The sequence below is a fragment of the Sus scrofa genome, chromosome 5 (assembly GCF_054392235.1).
Source record: "Sus scrofa isolate SSC_HxYL_T2T_F1_AM1 chromosome 5, Sscrofa_HxYL_maternal_Yorkshire_Landrace_v2.0, whole genome shotgun sequence".
Classification (NCBI taxonomy): Eukaryota; Metazoa; Chordata; class Mammalia; order Artiodactyla; family Suidae; genus Sus; species Sus scrofa.
Window position 1 is genome coordinate 23,831,719 of NC_139387.1, and position 13,475 is coordinate 23,845,193.

Below are 13,475 nucleotides of genomic sequence, written 5' to 3' on the forward strand. Positions count from 1 at the left end.
TAATTTGAAATCAATTCTAACCATTGAAACTTTGTGATGTCTAAAAAATTTTTTCACTAGTACTAAAAAATGACTTCCTCAAACTGATTATATGATTCTACATTTTTTTATTATACATCTGTGCAGTTTCTTCTTAAAATCATTTATCAGTTTGATGCAAAATGCCTTTTTAACAAATATCTTTGTCTATAATCTTCTGGACAGGGATGACGGAAAAATATTGGAAGAAATTAAAATAAAAATATACGAAAACGGGAGTTCTTGTTGTGGCTCAGTGGGTCAAGAGCCTGACTGGGATCCATGAGGATGTGGGTTCAATCCCTGCCTCACTCAGTGAATTAAGGATCCGGTGTTATTGCAAGCTGTGGTGTAGGTGGCAGGCATGGCTTGAATTTGGCATGGAAGCTGTAGTTCTGAGTCAATCCCAGGCCTGAGAACTTCCATACGCCATGCCTGAGGCACTAAAAATAAACAAATAAATGAATAAAATATCCAGTTACATTTCAGAAAAAAATTCATATTTTCTGATTGATTCAAATATTTTTCAATCTATTCTTCATAACTTACGCTTTTAAAATGAAGTTATGGTTATCTGCTTTTAAACTATTTTTGTTGAATACCAAAGTTAAATATTCCAATATTGACTTTGAGAGTTGTCTTCCTATATTGCTCATTATGTTTGACATCTTCTGAAGAGGATTTACCTGTGTTTTTGTATTATGTGTGGTTATGCTCAAGATATATTTGTTTTTGTTTGCACTTTCTCATTTTTTTATAATTTTGGTAAATTACACATAATGTAAAATTGACCATCTCGACTACTTTTAAGAGTACAGTTCAGTAGTATTAAGTACATTTGTTTTGTCATGGATTGCCCTTAATACTTTAACACACATATTTAATTTTGATTTTTCTTGCAATATCTAGGAAGAATCAATATCTAGGCCCTCATTCCTAGTAATTAAAATCATTTAGACCACTTTTTTTTTCTTCTTCCACTTGTTCTGTATAGGAGACTACTGACTCATGTCTTATATTGAGATTGTAATTTTTTTATTACCAATGTTATTTTAGTTTTAAGAATAAGTGTTATTCAAACCTATAACTACCCTACTCCTATTACCCTAAAGATATTTTCCTCTCTTGGATGAATGCATTTTTTCTTTCTTGGTGGAGTATACCATTACATAATTCTATTGATTATATTACAAGTAAAATATTTTGATTGCTTTCATTTCTTAAATTGCATTAATTTGGTCTCAAACAAAAATTGTTCCTTTCTCATATGTATAATTTTTTATTAGAAATCATTTTCCTGGTGCAATTTCATCTTCTTTTACTAGGACTTCCAATGATGAACCTATTTCATATATTGATCCATTAATACAATGCAATACAGTACACTGACAGATAATTATTCCTAAGAGGTGCTTAGGATTTTTTTAATTTTATAATTTTATTTTTTAAAGTATTATTGAAGTATGGTTAATTTACAAGGTTGAAATAATTTCTGCAATACATCAATGTGATTCAATTATACACGTACCCACAGCCATTCTCTTTCAGTTTCTTTCTCACATAGATTATAGATTATCATAGAAAGTTGGGTAGAGTTCTCCGTGAAGTGTTTAGGTTTTTCTTTATTTATATGTATTCTTAATTTACCATTAGGTAATCATTTCCTTTTTTTTTTTTTGATTCTCACTTGGTAATTAAAATGTTATTGACCAATAAGGAAATTTTTTTCCTCTATAATTACATCCATTTTTTATCCAGCTATTTTTTTTCTAGAGGGAATACTGCATTGGTATTAGATTTTATGGATTCATCTTCAATAGCTTCATTTTTATTATTTGTTAAGTATATCTACTCTCTCATTATATTCAGAAGTTACTTGCTACAGGCAATTGGATCACGAGGTGGAGTAGGAGGACACAGAATTCATCTCCCTCGTGAATACACAAAAGATACATCTATATGTGGAACAAGCCTCACTGAAAACTAACTGGACACTGGCAGAAAGACTCCTGCACAAACAACTTTGTAAGAAAGAACCACCCAGAATTGAGGAGGAAGGAAAGAAAAGCAATCATCAGGTTGGGACCTGTGCCCCTGGGAGGGCTCAGAGAGGGCGGGTAACACAGGCAGAGATCCTCCCTGGGAGTGAGCAGTGTGAGCCACATACTGGGTGCCCCAGCCATGGGGTCTGACAGGGAAGACAAGCCCTTGGCATATAGGAGGGCCCATGGGACAAATAGGAGGCTTCAGGAAGTTTAGACTCTGATTGTGAGGAGTGCACAACCCTTGGTAGCTTCAAGGTAGGTGGGAAGGGTAGATTGAGAACACACTGAAGATGGCAGGTGCCCTATCCTGAGCCCAGCAAACACTCCAGCCTCCTTGCTTCACAATGCAGCTCCATGGTGGAGCAAGGGCTGCCACAACCAAGCAGCGAGCCCCGCTGGAGACACAGAGGTAGCCCAGGCCCAAAGCAGCATCTGAGCAGGGAAGGGGCAGTTATCTCTGATGGTGGCCAGACCACCACAGCCCACAGCTGGACATGGACCCATAATTACTTCCAACTACAAAATATTAAAAGAAATTAAATGAATGCAGATGCCGTGTTAATGGATTGGAAGACTCCATACTCTAAAATGTAAATTGTTTTCAAATCAGTCCTTTGATGAAAAACAAACTCCATCAAACACCTAGCAAATTATTTTTGTGTAAATTGACAATCTGATTCTAAATTTTACATGGAAATCAGAGGCCCAAGAATAATAATAATAATAACTCCCCTGATAAAGAAGAAAACTATACTGAAAATAGCATAGAAAAATAGATGTGCTCTTGCCTCCGTTTCACCAAGCCTGTCCTTCTCTGAATCCCTAACACCCTTGGCCTCCCCTTTCCTGCCTCAGTCTGTATATCTCTATGCCCAGAAAGAGCTCCAATATTGCTGCTTTTAAAGGCCCATACTTCTCTCTCAATAGCTGACCCACATTTATAAAAGATCTGTAGCTATTTCCACAGTAGGTATGATGGCTGTGATGCTATCAGGACCTATGAATTTTTACTGTTTACCATGGAGGGGGAGGAGGCTCCAGGGTAGCAAAGGGAATTCCATGTACATGTGGATTCTATGATTCCAGCTCAGACATCTGAGTTCTCAGCTACTGAGCTTCATAAAAAGCTGGCCCCGCTGAGCACAGTGGAAAGGTGGGTGCAATCTCCGGATTTATGATCAAACAGTGTATACTGAATACAAGACTCCCAGACCATGCACTCTTGATAGGCAGAATGACACATGTGGGTTTAACACAGTCCCAGCATGGTTCAAATAAGAAATTACAGTGATTAATGAATAGGTAAATACTGATTAGTTCTACCTTAAAATAAGGCCAATGATGAACTGTATTACATGATCAATAGAATGATATAATTGTTAACTCTCCTAAACATTGAAATAAGATGGCTTACAAACTAATAAGCAGGAATTCCCATTGTGGTTCAGCAGAAATGAACCTGACTAGTATTCATGATGAGGCGGGTTTGATCCTTGGCCCTGCTCAGTGGGTTGGCGATCTAGCATTGCGTGACCTGTGGTTTAGGTCACAGACAGCTCTGATCTGGCATTGTTATGGCTGTGGGGTGAGCCAGCAGTAGCTCTGATTCAATCCCTAGCCCAGGAATGTCCATATGCCATACCTGTAGCCCTAAACAAAACAAAACAAAACAAAACAAAACAACTATTGAGCAGAAGGAGTACCTGTTGTGACTCAGTGGGTTAATCAGACTAGTATCCATGAGGATGTGGGTTTGATCCCTAGCTTAGCTCAGTGGGTTAAGGATCTGGTTTTGCTCTGGCTGTGGCATAGGCTGGCAGCTACAGCTACAGCTCCAATTCAACTGCAAGCCTGGGGAATTCCATAGGCCATGGAGGCAGCCCCCCCCCATAAAAAAAAAAAGAAGCAGATAACTGGAGGACTAACTTGAATAGCTCACATGAGGGTGTCTTGTAACAAAATTGATCAGCTGACCCCCAACGTTTAGACCATGTAAAAAGAAAAGGATGAGAATCTGATTGTCATTTTATCATCTGGCTTTTTTTCCCCTGCAAATGACGCTATTATGATTTTATCTCTCATCTCTGTGGACACTGCTATATGGGTGTTGATTAATGTGTTTTTTTTCCACCAAAGTTAATTTTACTATAGATTCATTAGTGGTTTGAATAGGGACACCAAGGACATTTTTGTTCCCTTAATTAATCCCTATGCACTTACACATATAAAACCAAGAAAACACATGCCATTTCTAGCAAGGAAAATGTATACAGTAATCAATTCCTTTGCAGAAAAAGCTCAGTCCATCATCAATTCACAGCCAGGGAGAGTTGCTAGCATTTATTTACCATTGTTTTCCATTCTTTCAGTCACAGTATTTAGGGAAGTATTTATAATCGTTACATGAGAGATAGGCACTCTCATCAGATTCCATTTGTGATGTTGTGATGTTTGGTAGCTCACTGCATATTACCTTGCATTTGCAGTCACTCTTACATAGATGCAGGGCTCAAAAGTAGGGTAAAGTTAACTCAAAATTATAGTCACTAGCAACCAGTATTTCTCAGACTCACAAAGGAACTTTGGGTTAAATTTCCTGAAAAGTCATGGGGAACCACCAGAAAGTAAGTATGAAATGTTTGTCATTTATGTGCCTAAAAGTTCAAAAACTGGAACCATAGAAATTGTGCAAAAGCAGCCCTTAGGGAAAGGCAGTGAGTGTAAAACTTTCTGCTGGAATCTGAGTCCAAGAAGTACCTTCATGTTCAGAGAAGGTTTGAAAAGTAATCTTTGAGCTGCCACTTTGTTCTATGTAACATGGGAATCAATCTGAACATGACTCTTGGGTTGTGATCTTGGAAGAGATTAGACTTAAGGATAAGACCAGCTATGTACACAGCAGTGTTGGCACTGCCATGGCATAATGAGAGGGGCCAAAAATGAATCTCAAAAAGGTATTCCTCATGTTTTCATGGTCTCTTAGAACATGAGGGTTAGAAATAGCTTCAAAGGGGCAACCACTGCTTTCCATCACTCTGCTAAATGGTTATTTAACTTATCCTTAAACATTTCCAGTCCATCCCTTGGACTTATTCAGACCTGTCCAAATCCAGAATAATTGAAGTCACATTAATTAGGTCAGACTACATTCTAAGATTTTAGAGCCTCTGATGTTCATTGTTCTTTTACTAGTGCACTCAAATAACTCACATATGTAAAATGTAAAAACAACAAAAAAAGTAAAGGAGTTCTCTGGTGGCTCAGTGGGTTAAGGATCCAGCATTGTCATTGCTGTGGCTCTGGTTACTGGTGTGGCAAAGGTTCAGTACCTGGCCTAGGAACTTCCACATGCACCAGAAGCAACCCCACACCTGCACACACACAAAAAAAGGAATGTAAAATAAGTACGTTTGTTATTAATTGAAAACATCATAAGGTCAGATAAACATAATGGTGATGATTTGGGAATGAAATGACTATGATTAAAATAAAGTAGCAAACCTCACTTACAAGAAAAATACCAATAAAAAACAAATATCAGGATACCTAGTTAGTAAACTACATTAAAAAGAATACCCAAAGCAATAATGCTCAAATTCCTAAGGCTTCAGGAAATCAAGATTCTCACTTACAAATAGTGGAAATATACATGAGGACAGATTTCCTAAAGGACTAGTTTAGCACTAAATGTGGGAAGCCCTTTACTCAATATTTCTTTTTTTTTCTTTGTCTTTTGCCTTTTCTTGGGCCGCTCCCACAGCATATGGAGGTTCCCAGGCTAGGGGTCGAATCGGAGCTGTAGCCGCCGGCCTATACGAGAGCCACAGCAATGTGGGATCAGAGGCCGCGTCTGCGACCTATACCACAGCTCAAGGCAACACCGGATCCCCAACCCACTGAGCAAGGCCAGGAATCGAACCTGCAACCTTATGGTTCCTAGTCGGATACGTTAACCACTGCACCATGATGGCAACTCCTCAATATTTCTTTATTGACCATTTCTTAAGTGTGAAATCTGATGAGTTTAAAAGAAATATTTATATACAAGAATGTCCACTAAAAGATTAATTTAGAACAAAAGGAAACAATTCTGATACTCAATATTAAAACTACTAACTTTATCACTTTTTTCTTTACATATTCATATATAATAAGTAAAGCTGTGTTTGTGAAGAATATTTAATAACATGAGGAAAAGACATTGTAAGTACTCTAAAAACAATTGCATGAACAATGTGAGGATAAGTGAGGAAAATATCGAATGTTATTTACGTATAAAATTAATTTCACAAAGTATAAATAACTGCCTTACATATCTATATATGTACAAACAGATTGTAAATAAATTTAATAAGATAAGAATAATGATGAACTCTGTGATATGATTCTAGGAAATCTTGCATTCTTATATTTGTCTTTTGGTTCTAGATGAATGCAGAGAATAAATGCATGTTTTTATTTTATTACTATTAATGTAATGTTATTATCTTTAAAGACAAAAATACTAAGTAACAATTCTCCACATTTTAAAATGATTCCTTGATAGCAGGAAGTGAAACAGTCATAGCCTAAAATGACACCATTAAATATAATGTCTTTGTGTTACGATTTTCTTCTTAAAGTAAGCATTCAAACAGTGGTGTGAAGTTATTTGCAAATCTCATTCCACCATGAACTCTGAACTGAGAACACAGACTATGTATTTTTATGGTATGCAGTGGTGTACCACCCATGATGTTAAATGGAAGTCAGTGTATTGGGCAGCATGAGCATTGGGGTCCACGGGTAGAAAGAAGGAGCTGAGGACAACTTTGGAGGCACTAAGCGGGAAAATGTGTGGCTCTCAGGAAACCACCATATCAGCCTCAGAGAGCAATCCCTGCACAGGCACACCTTATTTAAAAGTGGCCGACACTGAGGCGAACCCTTTATGCTACAAGAGAAGGTCAGCAGGATTTTCCTAGGAAGGTGTTGCTACATCCTATCACATCCTGGCAACCCTCCTAATAGAAAAGACAGGTTGCCTTCCCTAGGCCAAGAGGGAAAGACCACTTAAGGTATTTCTAGGGAATATCTTAAACATCACATAAAAAAAATTCACATTACAAAAGAATTGATATCTCCTAAGAAGATACCATCTAGCCATTTTACTGAAGTAACCCAGATGCCCTGGAGACATCATTTGCAGTTAGGAATCATTTGAAAAGCTAACATTTTAATTATTTTGTGACTATTAGAATCGACTAAGGATGAACAATTGCCCTAAATGCTAAAATGACAACTTTTCTGGAAACACGTAAGCTTGGGATCCAATTTGAACTGGCTCAAATTCCAGCTCTGATATTTCTCAGAAGTTCAACATTACCCTCATCTCTAAGAGGGGTGAGTGAATAGATAAGAAATGTGAGAAATGAAAACTTGATCAAGGGCTTCCTGGAAGGTGATGAAATGATGTCTTCTTTGACGTGATCCTCAAAGGAAGGAACACAAGGAGGCAACCTTGTAGGGAAACTCCTGAGGATGGTTTGTGGGTTTTCAGCTTTTAAGAATATTCACACTTAATAGCAAGTTTTATTTATTCTCCATGCCATACTTAGTCCTTGTTAAAATTACTGCCTGACAACACCTGTTCTTTGGGGGGATAAGCACAGAATTTGAGTCTCTTCTTGGGCCAGACTGCAGAGAACAAAGAGAGATGTCCTGTAGCACTGATAGGGTAGCTGTGTTTAACGACATTACCAATGGTAAGGTGTGTCTTCAGAGAAAGAAATCATGGCAAAGAAAGCAGCGCTTTCCCCAGGAAATATTCTTCCTCATTTGCATCTTGGAGGATGTAGATTTTATGTTATTAAGGGAGTTGGAAAGCAGCCTCAGAAGGCATTTGGGAGCTGAAATATCTATGCATAAACTACAGAACACCAATGAGGTTATGTAAGGATTTTAGTGCAAAGCCTAAGTACGGGATTCTGCTCCCTGGGGAAAACATCCCATTTGTTAGGATCTGGGGAAGGCTTAGGAAGGGTGGGACATTAGACAATGGATGGAGGTTAAAATGGGAAATCAAGAAAGGAAACAAAACAGAGGCTGTTCAACCTGATTCACAAGAGAAACACAAATGCTAACAGTTCAGTATATTATTTATCATGAAAGGAGTGCAAAGAAATCTGGAGGATGAAGGGCTTCGGGAGATTTTATGATAAACTCTGTGATACTGCTCCCAGGTCACCCAAACAATGAAAACTTCTTCAGGATATTGGGGGATTAAGAAATTATTTGAAGGGGACAAATGTTTCAAAGCAGAGAAAATAGTAAGAATAAGAAACTGGTGGTATTTTATTGCCCTTAGGTATGAGAATGATACGTTGTTGTGCTGTAACAACAAGAGGGGATATACATTTTTATCCATTTTTTTCTGTTTATTGACATTTGTGAATCTCCTACTCAACACTGAGTACTAGGGATACCAAATCTCTGGGGACTGGGAGATCTATATTTAAATTGGTCTGTGCTGGAGTGGACATCATACTTCAGATGAATATTTTTCATAAACTATGTTCTGAAGAGCAAGGGAAAACAGAGCCCAGGGAAATGAAGCATGATGCACTCACTTACATCGTGACTAATGATGACCCAGTAAAATGTGCTTCTCCTGGCTTGTTTTGCTACTTTTCTATACATAGCTTATTGAAATATTATTTTTATATTTTATTCCTCAGATTCAAAGTTTATGATTTATAATACAGACTTCTTATGTATCTGACAACTGTGATGAAAAATCATTCTGCTATCACTTCCTTCATCCTACTAGGATTAACAGATGACCCACGACTCCAGGTGTTTCTTTCGGTATTCCTGTTTCTGACCCACATTTTCACTGTTGTTGGAAATCTGGTCATCATCCTCCTCACTCTGGTGGACTCTCACCTTAAAACACCCATGTACTTTTTCCTTCGGAATTTCTCCATCCTAGAGATATTATTCACAACTGTCTGTGTTCCTCGATTCCTGTATAGCATGACAACTGGGGAAAAAGTGTGACCTATAATGCCTGTGTCATTCAGTTATTTTTCATCATCCTCATCGGAGCAACAGAATTTTTTCTCCTAACGGCCATGTCCTATGACCGCTACGTGGCCATCTGCAAGCCCCTGCACTACACCGCCATCATGAATGGAAGGATATGCACCGTTCTTGTCCTTGGCTGTTGGCTGATTGGGTTAATTGTTATACTCCCACCTCTCAGCCTAGGAGTTCAGCTAGATTTCTGTGACTCCAATCTCCTTGACCACTTTGGCTGTGATGCATCTCCTCTTCTAAAGATCGTGTGCTCAGACACTCAGTTTGTAGAACAACTTGTTTTAATCATGGCTGTGCTGACCCTCATGGTCACACTCGTCTGTGTGATTGTGTCCTACACCTACATCATCAAGTCCATTTTAAGGCTCCCTTCAGCCCAGCAGAGAAAAAAGGCTTTCTCCACCTGTTCTTCCCACATCATTGTGGTCTCCATCACCTATGGAAGTTGCATCTTTATCTATATCAAGCCGGCAAAGGAAGCCATTAATAAGGCGGTGTCCCTGCTCAACACTTCGGTTATTCCTCTGATGAACCCTTTCATTTATACACTACGGAATAAGCAAGTCAAACAAGCCTTCAGGGACTCAATAAAAAAGATGGCTTTTCTTTCAAAGGATTAGGCAATGATTGTAAAAATTTAAAATTTACACATATAAATATTTCATCTTTTACTGTGTTCTAATTCAAATCAAGCATACAGTCTTGAATTTAGAGCCTAACTTAGCACCAAAATTTCTCTTCTATTACTCTGAGGACCATGGACTAAAGAAAGAACTGTAGCCTTAATTCAAATAGACCTTTCTGAAAAATAATGGCTGTGGGTATATGTATAACTGAGTCACTTGTTATACAGAAGAAATTATCACAACATTTTAAATCAACTACGCTTCAATAAAACTCAAAAAAATAGACATTTCATTGTCATTCACTTTTCTAAGTGAGCATGAATATAAATTTCCAGAAGGTCCCAATAATACCTCATCATGCTTATGTCTGAATCACAAAAATGCAGTAACCAAAATAAGAGTGGTCTTTTTCCAATTGTTTCTTTAAATGTATAGCTTTTCCAGGTCAAATATTATTTATCTCATGATTCCTTCCTATTCTACCATCCACTGTTTCTAAAACAGGAAAATGGGTAGAGATAATTTGTTTCTCTTTTCTATTGATTGATTGTCTTTTGCCTTTTTAGGGCCACCCCTATGGCATATGGAGGTTGCCAGGGTAGGGGTCAAATCGGAGCTGTAGCCACTGGCCTACACAACAGCCATAGTAATGCAGGATCTGAGTCGTGTCTGTGATCTACACCACAGCTCACAGCAATGCCTGATCCTTAACCTACTGAGCAAGCCCAGGGATCAAACTCTAGTCCTCATGGATACTAGTTGGGCTTGTTAACTACTGAGCCATGACAGGAACTCCTCTCTCTCATTCTTTAATGGAACCTCATTACTACAGACTGAGATGAAACTAGTTTATCATTAAACTGATATGTTTTTTGGTTTTTTAACTTTTTTATTTTTGGCATTAGAGCCCTTCTTTTTTTCTAATCTTATTAGATATAATCAACAAATAACATCATATGAGTTGAAGCTGTATACCATAAAGATTTTACATATGTATATACTGCAAAGCGATTATCATAATGTTTAATTAACACCAGTTACCTCTGCTTTCTATAATGGCTCTACGACTTCCTTTTCTGTGTGAGAATTTTTTAATATTTACTCTCTTGTCAAGTTTCATTAAATACAATATAGTATCATTAACCAAATTCAACATGCTGTACATTTGAAACTCAGGGCTTATTTATTTTAGAACTGGAAAGTTGTATCTTTGACCACCTTCACCCATTTCCCCCGGCCTCTGGCAACTACCTATCTGGTCTCTGTTCCTATGCACTTTTTTAGATTATACGTGTAAGTGATATCACACAGTATTTGTCTTTCTTTGTCTGACTTACTTTACTTAGCATAATGTCCTCAAACTCTAGTCATGTTGTTGAAACTGGTAGAAAGGTCTTATTTTTTTGGCTGAATGATATTCCTTTGTATATACCTCCTCTTCTTTACCCATTTATCCATCCATGACTCAAGTGGTCTCCATATCTTGGCTGTTTACTCATGCTTGGTTTATCTACTAAGGCTGCAATAAATGTGGGAGTGCAGCTATCTCTTTGAAATCATGATTTTTGTTGCCTTAGAATATATACTCAAGAAGAAATACCGCTGTGTCATAGGAGAGTATTATTTTTAGTTTTTAGAAAAAAACTCCATATTGTTTTCTATAATGACTGTACCAATTTACCCATTCTCACCAAGAGAATCCCAGGGTTCCTTTTTCTCCACATACTCATGAACACTTGTTATTAACATTTGTAATATTTTCTACTGCAGCCATTCTAACATGTTTGAAACAGTATCTTGCTGAATTTTCAATTTGCATTTCCCTGAAGATTAGTGATATTGAACATCTTTTTATGTACCTGATGGCCATTTATGTGTCTTTGGGAAAATGTCTTCAGATCCTTTGCCCATTTTTAAAATTAGGTTGTTGAGGGTTTTGTTATTGAATTTTAGGAGATCTTTATATATTTTGGATAGCCAATATATGGTTCGCAAATATTTGCTCTGTTTCTCCCATTCCATAGACTCGTGTCTTGTCATTTTGCTGATTGTTTCCTTTGCTGTGCAGAATCTTTTTAGTTTGATTTGTCTCACTTGTTTAATTTTGCTTTTGTTGTTTGAGCTTTGGGTGTCATATCCAAAAATAATTATTGCTAAGGACAATGTCAAGGAGTTTTTCCCTACATTTTATTCTAGGAGTTTTACATGTTCAGATATTAACATTTTAAGTCTTAAACTAATTTTGAGTTGATGTTTGTGTATGGTGTAAATATGGGTCCAGTTTCACTCTTTTGCATGTATATATCCAGTTTATCCCAGCATTTATGGAAGAGAATATTCTTTCCCCATTGTGACTGCCCATGTATTTTAGTCCTAGAGGCAGTATAATTATTTAGTCAACACCAGACATCACTATAGATCAAATCTTTAAGCCCTATTGGCCACTATGGTAACCATGCTTATTTTATCTCTTGAGTTGAAGTGCTGCCACCTGGCCCTCCATCCATTGAATTTAAGGAGTGCTTTTCAAAACCGCTATTCCCCATTGTCATCCCTGGACTTTAAGAGCAGTCACTATAGAGCACTTTAGGAAGCCAAGTCTCCTGGTCAATAATGTATTTTTCAAAGGTTGTTGAATGGACTATCCCTTGAAATTTTCTGGGCTTCTGTTAGGGAGTAGACAAGCACGTCTTACATAATAAATCTTCTCCAGTAGAGTCTTTGGATGCTTTCCTCAACAGCATAGGGAGAAAGTTCTGGAATTTTTACGTCATTCATTGTAGGGCACATGTGGGCCAAGTTGAGCCATGTCCAACCATTTGAGAGACTAGCATTCACATCAGTAAATTCAACTCTGTCCAATGTTACTCTCACCTTACCCTGATCCCAAGCCCTTAGTTTATACTCCCATAGATATTCCTCAGGTTTATGTTGATATATACTAGCAGTCCTGAAATTCCTCTGATGTTTATGGTAACTTCTTCCAGGCCATACTGTGTACCCACTGCCCTGGAGGCTTTTTGACCTTGACACTGTGTTTTGGGCTCAAAGCAAAGACATAAGGTGAGGATGGGTCTTGAACAAGTTCATCATTCTGAAAGAAAAATGCCTCAGAAGAGGCTCTTCAGGCAAGAATAGCCCAAATCCTTGAGATGGGATATAAACGTCTGCTTCTCCAGTAAGCACAGCTAGGCAAACTATGGGACTTGAGTGGAATTTACTCTTGTGCCCTCTAGTAATCCCTGGAGGTGTGAATTCATTCACAAGATGAGACTTGGGCTGCTTTCCAGATATTTTGATCTTAGGAGATACTAGATTCTTTTGGGATGGTCATAGTTTTTTGACTCCTTTCTCATAATTTGAACTTGGAATTTTAAATCCTGAGATAATCGCTTTTCTTACTCAAGAACAGTTGATGTACAATATTATATGTCACAAGGATACAATACAGTGAGATAGATATATCTCACACCTGAGACATATGGAGTTCCCAGGCCAGGGGTTGAATCAGAGCTGCAGCTGCCAGTCTACACCACAGTCACAGTAATGCAGGATCCAGGCTGCATCTGCAACCTACACCAGAGCTTACAGCAATGACAGATGCTTAACCCATTGAGGGAAGCCAGGGATTGAACCCCCATCCTCATGGATATAGTCAGGCTCGTTACCACTGAGGCACAATGGGAAATCCACAATTTTAATTTTTTAA

The 13,475-nt window shown here is 37.8% G+C and overlaps 1 protein-coding gene and 1 pseudogene across 2 annotated transcripts in view; both read left to right on the forward strand.

The window, feature by feature from the left end:
- Positions 1-13,475, forward strand: part of LOC146403233 (olfactory receptor 6C6-like) — a 105,040-nt gene that overhangs the window by 34,452 nt on the left and 57,113 nt on the right. The window lies entirely within an intron of this gene.
- LOC146403236 (olfactory receptor 6C2-like) lies at positions 5,781-9,760 on the forward strand (annotated as a pseudogene). Its single transcript, XR_014803302.1, has one exon. The product of XR_014803302.1 is annotated as an olfactory receptor 6C2-like (transcript).